This window comes from Impatiens glandulifera, chromosome 9, assembly GCF_907164915.1.
Source record: "Impatiens glandulifera chromosome 9, dImpGla2.1, whole genome shotgun sequence".
Taxonomy (NCBI): Eukaryota; Viridiplantae; Streptophyta; class Magnoliopsida; order Ericales; family Balsaminaceae; genus Impatiens; species Impatiens glandulifera.
The window spans coordinates 25,916,696-25,927,693 of NC_061870.1; positions in this window are offsets into that span (position 1 = coordinate 25,916,696).

Below are 10,998 nucleotides of genomic sequence, written 5' to 3' on the forward strand. Positions count from 1 at the left end.
TTATCTTTTTCTGAGGGACATAACTAGATTTTTTTAGATGAATTTTCCAAATTTAAAATGTGTTAATTTTTTTTTATATATTTTTTTAATGTGGCCTATGGTCTTTGGTTTCTGTCCTTCATTGTATTTCTTGTTTTTTTTTAAATATATCATGTACTTTAAAAAAAATATAGTTGTTATAAAAATTTATATATTGTAAAGTACATGCTTATAATTTTTACATTATTATTTGAAATAGTAATAATTTTATAAAGATCAATGAGTTTTTGAGAATTGAGTCTGGGCATATGTGTATTTGTTTTAAGTACATAGACGAATTTATGTATCTAGTATGCCGAGCTTAAATTCAATCCAAAAGAAATATTATTTTTATATATTTTAATATTCTAATAAAATAAGTCTTATTTTAATTATTAGGATTAATATGATAAATTGTATCTTATATTAGGTTCAATGTATATATATAATAATAGTTCAATTTCTAACATTATCAAAAAAAATTCTCATAATAGAGTTTTGTTTTTAATAATATAAAAATAAGTTTTCTATTTAAACAAAACGTTATGTCTCAACTAGATAAATAGTTTTCATGTGAGATATTCTACAATTTATTCGTTAATATTATTTCATATAATTTTTTGTTAGAAAGAAGCGTCGAGGGTTAAAGATTTAATCCAAGATCTTGTTTTTTTGGATGAAACGTTATTTACGATAAATTCTTATATGTATGTAAAAATAAGTCGTATGTGTCACGAGAATGTGAAATTGACGACTCATTTATTTTTGCATTGTCCAAGTGTCACTAATATATTGAGTTTTTTTGGCGGTATTATGAAGATTTATTGGATAATGCCGAGTCTTTGGATATCAGTTAGTAATTTGAATTGAGGGGACTCACTTGTATTTTTATATATTTGGATTACCTTCAATGATCGTAGTCGGATGATTCGTATAATTTATAATGTTATTATTACGTTTTTTTTATATTAGTTCTGGAAAGTGGTGGAATTGGTCGGGGAATTAATCGTTTTTTTAGTATCTATAACAATTATCATTTTTAATATAAATGAATATTTTAAAATGAAAAATATTAAGGTTTATTCTGAGAAAAAGTAGTATATTCTAAGTTGGGACCTATGATAAATTGAGGAACAATATTAATTTGTGAAATAGTTGGTGGGGGTAATGATAATATTGATCATAAGAAACGTAATTATATATATGTAACATTAGTTTAAGTATGTTTTGAGAAAGAACATTATGATTACCCTTACTTTTTTATGCTCCCACGGTTTGTACAAATAGACAACCTTAGTGGAATTAGAATATATATATCGACATAATTTTGATTAACCATGAGTATCCAGCTAGAGCCCCATGTAATCAATCCATCGGTAATTCGAAGAAAAAAAATCTTAATTTTATATATGATGCGACTAATATAACATACCTACATATTTGAGTTACCATCCAAATATTTTTTTTGATGTTTTCTGAGATTTGATTAAGGATGTCAGTAGAATCTGTCGCAAAGGAGAGTTAATCGTTCTTCTCGAGAATTTCCGATTTCGATAACTTATTGAGTATCGTTTTTTTTTTCATGTCAATGCTCTGTTATTTTGCTTAAACGATTTTTTTTCTTTTTCAATATACATGTATCTTTAAAAAAAAAAAAAAAACTACCACATTTGTAATTCAGTATTAAAGGCGTGAAATAAGAGTTTTCCAACTAAAACGTCTCTAATTTGATTAGCATTATAAAACACCTAAATTGATTAGTTGTTAAAAAATTATTATTTATATATCATTATTAATAATTAAACATAAGTAAATGATATAACTGACTATATAGTTTTAAGTGACAAGAGTCTATAGATCACGAGTATCGATTCCGACTTAGAATGATGTCGTTACTATGGATATGTTAACTTCATAACCAAATATACTTAAAAAAAATCATATTTATAAATTAAATTAAATTAAATTTATTTATTTATTTTAATAAATATATATTTTCTTAAAAAAATCTTTAAAAACATATAAAATTATTAAATTAAAGTAACTTATAAATTCATAAAATCTTAACTTACTAAATTTAGAATGGTAGGGTTTGATTCTGTAAATATTTAATCATAACTTATTTTAACAACTATTTTAAAAATAGATTTGTATGAATTTGATGAATAAAAATGAAGTATTTGGGCATTCGAGATAGAACTAAGGCTGCCCTTGGGCTTGTAAATTGGTCTGGGCTGTGTTGTTTGGAAGAAGAGGACAATTAAATTTAAAATTTACTGGTTTAGCCCATATAGGATTGTTAAAGTGAAGGCTAATTTTAGAGTGCAAGAAGCAAGATTGAAAACAATTTTAAAAAAATGTTGGTAAAGTTTTGATTAATAATTTTTATTATTCAAAAATTAGTATCATTTTTTATTTTCTCAACAATTTGGTATTAAAGATTTCACGACTAAATTTGGATGCATCAATTGTTATTTGTTCTTTAGTAACTTATGATTAAAAAAACACAAGGATCTTTGAAACCAAGATATCTTTAACTAGGATGTTCAAAGTTTTTTACACCATCTAAAAGATTCTTGTGTAGAATGACTTTAACATTTTTTTTAGTTTTTATTTTGTAGTCCTTGAATAGTGATGGTACAAGAATCATAAAACCGTTTCAAAGTGAACAATATCGACTTCATTGCGATATGATTGATAAATCTATCTCGGGAATGAAGAAAATGGTAAAAGAAATATGTTTAGGCATGGTTCTTTTGGGTTTCTTAAAAAACTCATTCAAAATTAATTTTTTAATCAATCACTTCTTAACAATCACATGACTTATTTTATTAACCAAAATACTAAAATACCCTCTATTTTAAATTATTATTTTTTATTTTATTCATATATATTAACACTTTTAAGTCTTTTTACAAAAAATAATCATTATCTACTCAAAATCATCATCAATCATTATTTTTTTTTCCTCTCTAAATTTTTTCAAAAACTCCAATCCGAACAAGGCCTTAGTTGAGATAATTTTAAGGTTTACCGTATTAGATGATTTAATATACATAGAGAAAATAATTTAATAAAGAGTGAATGTTTAATGTAACTGCCTAATAGGTTCTTGCATTTGATGATTCTATTTCAAATGGCTAATATTGATGTCATGTATTCAAATAATCAGACTTTCAAACACTTTTTTTTCTTACGATTGTTTCAAACATCGATTAACTAATTATTCAATCTATCTTCGTAATCAACATTTTTATCTACATTTTAGATGAGAGTTGAAAAATTATTGATTAGAGATATGATAAAAAATTTCAGCACACCACACGAGTGAGAACATATAATTATTGTTTTATATTACTATAGTTTAGAGTAATGATAACGAGCGAAAATTTGATGTTAGGAAATGTCAAGAATGATATATCAACACGTGATTGAACTTAAATTAAATCTAATAAGAGAGAAAAATATATATTTTTCAAATCGAATAACTTGTTACCCTGACCCCTTACTCTATATTTTAACTATGAAATTTACCTTTTGGTATTAGTACATTTCACCACTATTTATGGGCATGCGTTTAAGCCATCACTATTTATATTGATGTTTGATTAATAATCAATTGGGGCACTTGTTTACCCTATAACCTATACTCTATTCTTCTGACATTATTAATGCCCATAATTTCCTTATAGCCCATAGGTAGTTCAAAGCTAGAAAAAGACCAATAAAAATAAAAATAAAAAAAAATCATTTCAACTTTAGGGAAAATGAAAGTCTACTCTAGAAAAAAGATGTAAAAATTGTGACAACAAAAAGAATATATAATATAAAGCAATAATGCTAAGAAAATGCTTTCTTCATACAAAACAAGAGTAGGACATATACATTTTCTTGAAAAAAAGTACATTTGTTTTCTGAGATGTTATTATACTTTAAAATTTTAGTAGGAGTTAAGGTGAGTTATTCCGAATTAAATCCTAATTTCTCCTAGGCTATGATGAGATTTTTTTACAAAGTTTTATTTTCATTTTATATATGTATATAAAATTGTGTGATTTGTTATTGTAAATATAAAAAGTTGATTCATATGTCATACTAATATTATCAAATTTGAGAAAAAGGTCTGAGGTTAATTGTATCTCAGGAATGATATAAATGAATATTAAGAAAATATTTTGAAACATTTAGAGATTTTAAATTTATGGTAAAAATAATTATTTTAGAAGGATTGTTTAAGAGTTTACAAAACTTCAGAAAAGAAAAAAAGGAAGAAATTAATTGATCTCTATTAAGTTTTCAAAGAAAATATTTTTAATTTATTTGACCAGAGGATTAAGCTACAAGCCATGTTTATGGGTAGAAATAGTAGTTTAAACATGTGTTTTGGGTTTTATGCAGTGACGTGATTTATATAATTTATTGCGGGACTTTGATATATTGATATAAAGCGAGTCTGGTTGAGCTTTGATGAAAAAAATTAAGAGGTCTAAGATGCCTACCAAAATCTCATATTTTTATTGAAGTATTATTTACGACAAAATTCTCATTAATGATAAATGTATGCGAAAGTACACGATTATTGTGAGTTCTATGTGTAACAAAGATGTGTAAACGATTTCTCATTTTATTTTACATTGTCACGTTGTGTAAATATTTGGAGTCTTTTGTGAAATTTGACTAGAATTCAACTAGTTATGTTGGATACCGTTTGTGACTATTGGGAAGCAAGGCGACTAAATGAGTGATACTTTAATATTGATTTTTGTCCTTATAATTTTCTGGCAGACTATTTGATTGGAAAAATCGGAGAACAAAAGGTAGGTCATTAAGAATTATTCATAATGTTAATATAATAATGATGTCCGAAATCATATTCGGAAACATGATGATTCATCGTTGGATCTCATTTTTTTTTAAATTTGAGACAATTAATTGTTTTTTATTTAAATATATATATTTTTAATTTTAAACTATTTTTTAATGTTATATTTTTAACTTTGAACTTAAACGAATTTATTTTAATTATGTAATCATTTTTTAAAAAATAATTTAAATAATGTTTCTCTTTTCATTATGTCTATTTTAATCTATTTAGTTTGTATTATTATCTTGATCATAATAATTTTAAAAGAAATTACATGTGTGATGTTTTAGTTGTTTTCTTTATTTTTGTTCATCTATAATTTAAAGTTTTTATGCCCTTGGCCTCACTGGAATTTGTGTATAATTGCAGCTATTTTTGCAACATGTTTAATCTTCTAAATGCAAGGAAATATTATAAATTTTAACTATATAATATATTATTTTTTATTATTAAGAGTTTTTAAATATTACGGATTCGATTTTCAATTTTTTACTAACTGACTAACACGTTTATTTTTAAGTTTTATTGAGAAATTTTCGCAATATTAATTTCATATTTTAAAATCTTCAAAAATAAGTATGCATTTTAATCTTCACTATAGCTACATGTATAAAATTTATGATTTTCGTTTCCAAATTTTTTATGATTTTTAAAGTTTTTTTCAAAACCGTGTTTAATCATCAAATTAGGTTATGGGGCATCATATATAAGTTCATAACAACTCAATTTGGTCCCTGCAATTAAAGTGAGGAATTAGGTATAGAAGTTGTTCGATTCCGATCCTTGTTTTTTATAAAGCCCCTATTTTTATTTATAGGGACAAATGATACTTTACATAGACAATTAGTTTAATTAAAAAGCTCGATAATCAATTACATTCTCAAAAGGCCCAAATTAATTAATTAATCAACTAATGATGCAGCTTCATCACTTCTAAATATTTAATAATAATGCATCATTAATTAATTAATTTATAAATAATTGGCTTTTGGTGAAGCACATGGATGGTGTTTTATTGTACTATTTCTAAGGTTTCCTAGGTCTTATTTTAATCAATAACAACTAACTAGGTTATTAAATTAAGTAGAGATGCCATAACATTCCCAAAGCAATTAATTAATAAACAATCTACTATAATCATGTAATTAAGCATTCAACTTTATTATATTATTTAACATATCTATCTATGATTGCTGTATCTAACATTACAAAATTAATTACCACTAGATCATCCAATACAAATAAAATTAATAGTTCTCTACAACTAGCATATATTCCGTATTCCGCACGAATAATGATATAAAAAATTGTAAAAAAATATTACAGTAAAAATGTGATAAAATTGTGATAGCATTTTTAATTTTAATTTTAACCGTTTTAAGTTTATGAGTGGATCAACCCACAATCCAACTCAAGTATCTATTTACTCTCACATATATATCAAATCACAACTCTCGACCCGAGAATCCAGACACTTTGAAAATTAAGCATCATTATATATATATATATATATATATAGATTAGTTAGTTAAGAAGTTGAACTTATATTGTTAAAATGTCCCGCGCTCATCAAATTTGGTGTTGAATTTAAAATATAAAGTATTATTAGTCTAGTTGATTTAAGGGTTGTACTTGTTTTGTTATGTTGCAAGTTCGAACAATACTTATAACTTTTTTAATTTTATTTTTAACCGTTTTAAGTTTATGGGCGAGTCAACCCACAATTCGACCCAAGTATCCATTTACTCTCACATATATATCCAAATTAACCACAGCTCTCGACCTGAAAATTTAGACACTTTAAAAATTAAGCATAATTATATATATATATATATATATATATATATATATATATATATATATATATATATATATATATATATATATTGTTATATATATATATATTGTTATAAGGCCTCGGATATGCAGATGTTTAAATAAAAACATCCCAAAACTATCTTTTTAATTACAACTCTTTTAAATATCAATAGAAAGAAAAAGAAAATTGTTTTAAGAGACAACAAAATTTAATAAGCAAGGCCATGGGAGGCAAGACATTAAATATTGATAGCGTGACAAATCAAGGTTAAGGGAGACAGAAATTCACAATAAATAAATATATATATATATATATATATATATATATATATATATATATATATATATATATATATATATTGTCCCATTTAAAATTAACCACAATGTTGCGTTTTAGGGCCATCTTTGCTGACCGTTACATAGATTTTCTACAGGACTCGCATTTGTTTCATGTTTCATGGTCCATTAATGCACATGCATGCACATCTCCTATGTAATGTCATATCTCTTTCACACAATTATCATTCCTTATATGCGATCACAAAAGTTGTTATGTTATTTCTATTATTTATTAGTCAATTGTATTCGTGATAATTTTCGAGTATGTGTTCATAAGAAAATTAAGTTTTCATATCGTGAGTTGTTTCTGTTTTGCTTAGTAAATATATTTTTAAATTGATCTTTTATTTAGAAACGCTCTTAAAATGTATCCCTCTTATTTGTACTGATTTCTAATTATTTTGATCATATATATGTGTATGACCAGTTATCACATTTGAAATTGCTTATCAACCTACTGACAATAATAAATTTTACTATCCACAAATTTTTTTTTTTTAGAGATTCTTCTGACACTACATGATTGTGTTCGACTTACTCTAATTCTTCACTTATCGTTGGAAATCAAACGAGTTCGTATTTGGAGTCACCTTAATTCAAAACATTTTAACATGGTTAGATCTTCTTATTTGGAGTTTTAATTTTTGTATAATTATCATATTATTTAATATCTAAATTCTCATTTAGTTGTTTTAATTTTTTAATATTATTTTCTATTATATTTAGAAATTAATATTCTATATAACTCCTTATTTAATTATAATTAACTACTCATACAAATATATATATATATATATATATATTTAATTTTAAAATGTTAACACAATCTATTATTGTTTTAATTAAAAAAAATTAGTATGACACCTCATATTCATGGTTCTCCGTTACATTTAAAATGTTTTTGTTGTAAATCAACTCTTTTAACTATGTCACTCTGACAGAGACAATCCATTTATTGTTATTTCAAACAATATTATTTACACTTGAGATATATGCTATAGAATGCAACTTATAAAATTCAATTTATTTGTTTATTTTGGGTTGGTTATTGTACGAGTTCGATAAATTTATTCTACCTAAATTAAATAAACAATTTGATAAATTATTTTATTTAACCCTTTCAATTTTAAATCAAACTCAATTTAATTTTAAAATATAACCCTCTACTAATAAGTTAACTAGTAAATTAATTAATATCAAATTTCTACTTAATAAATATATGACTAATTAAGATAAAATCAATTAATAACAAAATACTTGCATTACATAAAATAATATTTTGTAAATTAAAGTCAAATTTGTAAAGGCTATCTGAAAGTGACAAAACACAACAAAACAAAAACAGATTCCTAGATGAAGAAGAAAGAGCAATATATGACAAACACATATGTTTGCATCAGTTTATTCAAATGAGAAGATATTATGGGTAGATTTGTCTATAAATTTGAGGATATTAGAGAACAAGTTTTTCAACGCATTGATTTTTTTTTAATGTATTATTTTTTTTTAAAGTGAACAAAATTTTCATTCTTCCATTCAAAATGAGATATGGGCGAAAAAAAGATTGAAACACCAAAATTAACAAGAAAATAAGTTAAAAAATAATGTAAAACTAATTGTACTTGTTTAATGTCTTTGAAAATTTGGCTCTCAATTATTGTTTGGTGGTATGTATGATTAAAGAATTAATTAGTAGGATTTTCTTTATAAATTATTCTTTAATGAATTTTTTATTTATTTTGAATTTAGAAATTAGTATAATTATTTACTGTCGCCTAGACTATCCATTCTAATTTCATTCTAATTTAAGATATTTTTAGTGAAAATTGAATTCGTTATATTTGATTGATCTTCGAGTCACGATTTTTGCCACGTGAACTATTGTGTTATGTTATGTCCGAAAATACTTAAATGTTTGCTGGAATCAACATAGATGGTTTTGATCTCCTCAAATTGAACTTTTTTAATTAATTAAATCACACTAATATAAAGATTTGAAAATAATAGTTATATACAATAGATCTACCACAAAAAAAAAACTTTGTCCATTATATAGAACATAGATCTATGCCAAATAAGTTTGTGATTTTGTTACATCATATTTCCTTTCCTATATTATTGTAATTAATTAATTAGTAAGTAGATTTTTAATTTTAGCAATAATATTTGTAATAAATATATTAAAGTTTAGATCATTTTATAGATTTTGTTGGTGTTGTGGTCCATGTCAGCCGACCTCTCAGAAGGGGAGAAGGTCAATAAACTTCACCTCTTTTATACTGCATTATTATTATTATTATTTACTTGACGTGGGGGAATTACTTTCATTTCTCTAGCTAGGCCCCATTCTATTAGTGCTTCAAATTTAATGGTAAAACTTTTTAAAATACAAGTAATTTCATCTTAAGGCATAGAGTTACTTTTAAGGATGTTTAGTTAAACTTTGTAAGAAAGATATTTATTTTTAATCAGAAAACAAATATATTCTTATAAGTTGAACATGGAGAAGAACATTAACACAGTAATTACGATACTATCGAAAACACGATCTGAACCGAACGCGAAAAAATCAGTTTAGAGTCATTTATTTTTATATTCGGGTTGAAACGAGGTGGACATGTTTAACTTAATTAATAAAAAAAGTCAAAATCAGGTTGACCATAAATAACTCAAAATAAACCCGTCAAACCGTTTATAATTTTTTTTAAACAATTTGTGTTTGTCCTTTTTTACTCACTTATTATTTTGTGTAGAGTTTTCTGTAAACGGATTTGTGATTTAACTTCATTTTTTTTTATATCATTTTAATTTAAAATATAGATATACGATATTAATTACGTCAGGTTGGTTTCAAATTAAGTCAGATAAATCGGGCGGATTCAAGCTAATTGCTAATAAACAAATTATGTTTTAAAATTTTTGACCCAAATTACTAATTTGTTAGTACCGCTCAACTCATTTATAACCCGCAAAAGAGAATTCAACCCGAATTCGACCTGAATTGACATAACCCTCCTCCTAATATGATAAATTTGTTAAATTATAATCATCAGTCTTGTCAAGTATTGACTTCCCACCTCCATTGATGCCGCCCCCCAATTATCAACGGCTAAGGGCGGTGGTCGCACGTGATATGCATGGATGCAGGGGCAATAGATGAATGGTGAGAATCAATTAGCACGTGATGTGTGAAAATGAAATTCAACTACCTTATACTATTCTATATGTCTTGTTTGGTTTAATTAAATTTTGAGCTAGATTCATATATTCATGATGAACTTTTTTAATTTTACATCTGATTCATTATATGTATGAAAAGGTTGATCATGTTATATTAGTTTGACCATTTCAATTTAAATGAACAAATAATTTAATTTTTTAACAAAAGCATGGAAATAACTAGCTAGGGATATCTCCCATAAAAAGACTAAATAATTGAAACTTGTGATAATTTCTCATTGATGTTACGGGAAAAAATAGTATTAATTTATCTTGATAAGGTCATATGATCATATCCTATCCTTTCTTCATGTTTGGGCTTTTCATGTCCTTGCCACTGTCACTTTAGGCGGTGTTTGGTTGCTAAAGTCTCCACAAAAGTCCTTGATTTCTGTGAAGGACATAAAGTTTAGATGAGAAAAATGGTCGATGACCCTCTAAAATATAGAAAAATAATTTCATTAATTTCTTATCTGTCACAAATATATTATTGAAATGACAAATAGCTTGTCTCATGTATAGTCTAGGGTTAAGATTTATAAGTATAACCCTCACAAATATGATTTCAAGTTTTCATGATTAAGGATATGGGTCAATCCATCATAACTCATTTCCTAAACCAAAAATTATTATAATATTTGTTTACATTATAATAAAGTTGAAAATATGGTCTTCATATTAGTATTTATGGAAGCAACTAGATCCTCAATTATTTTAAGATAAAACCAAATTAAAGGTGC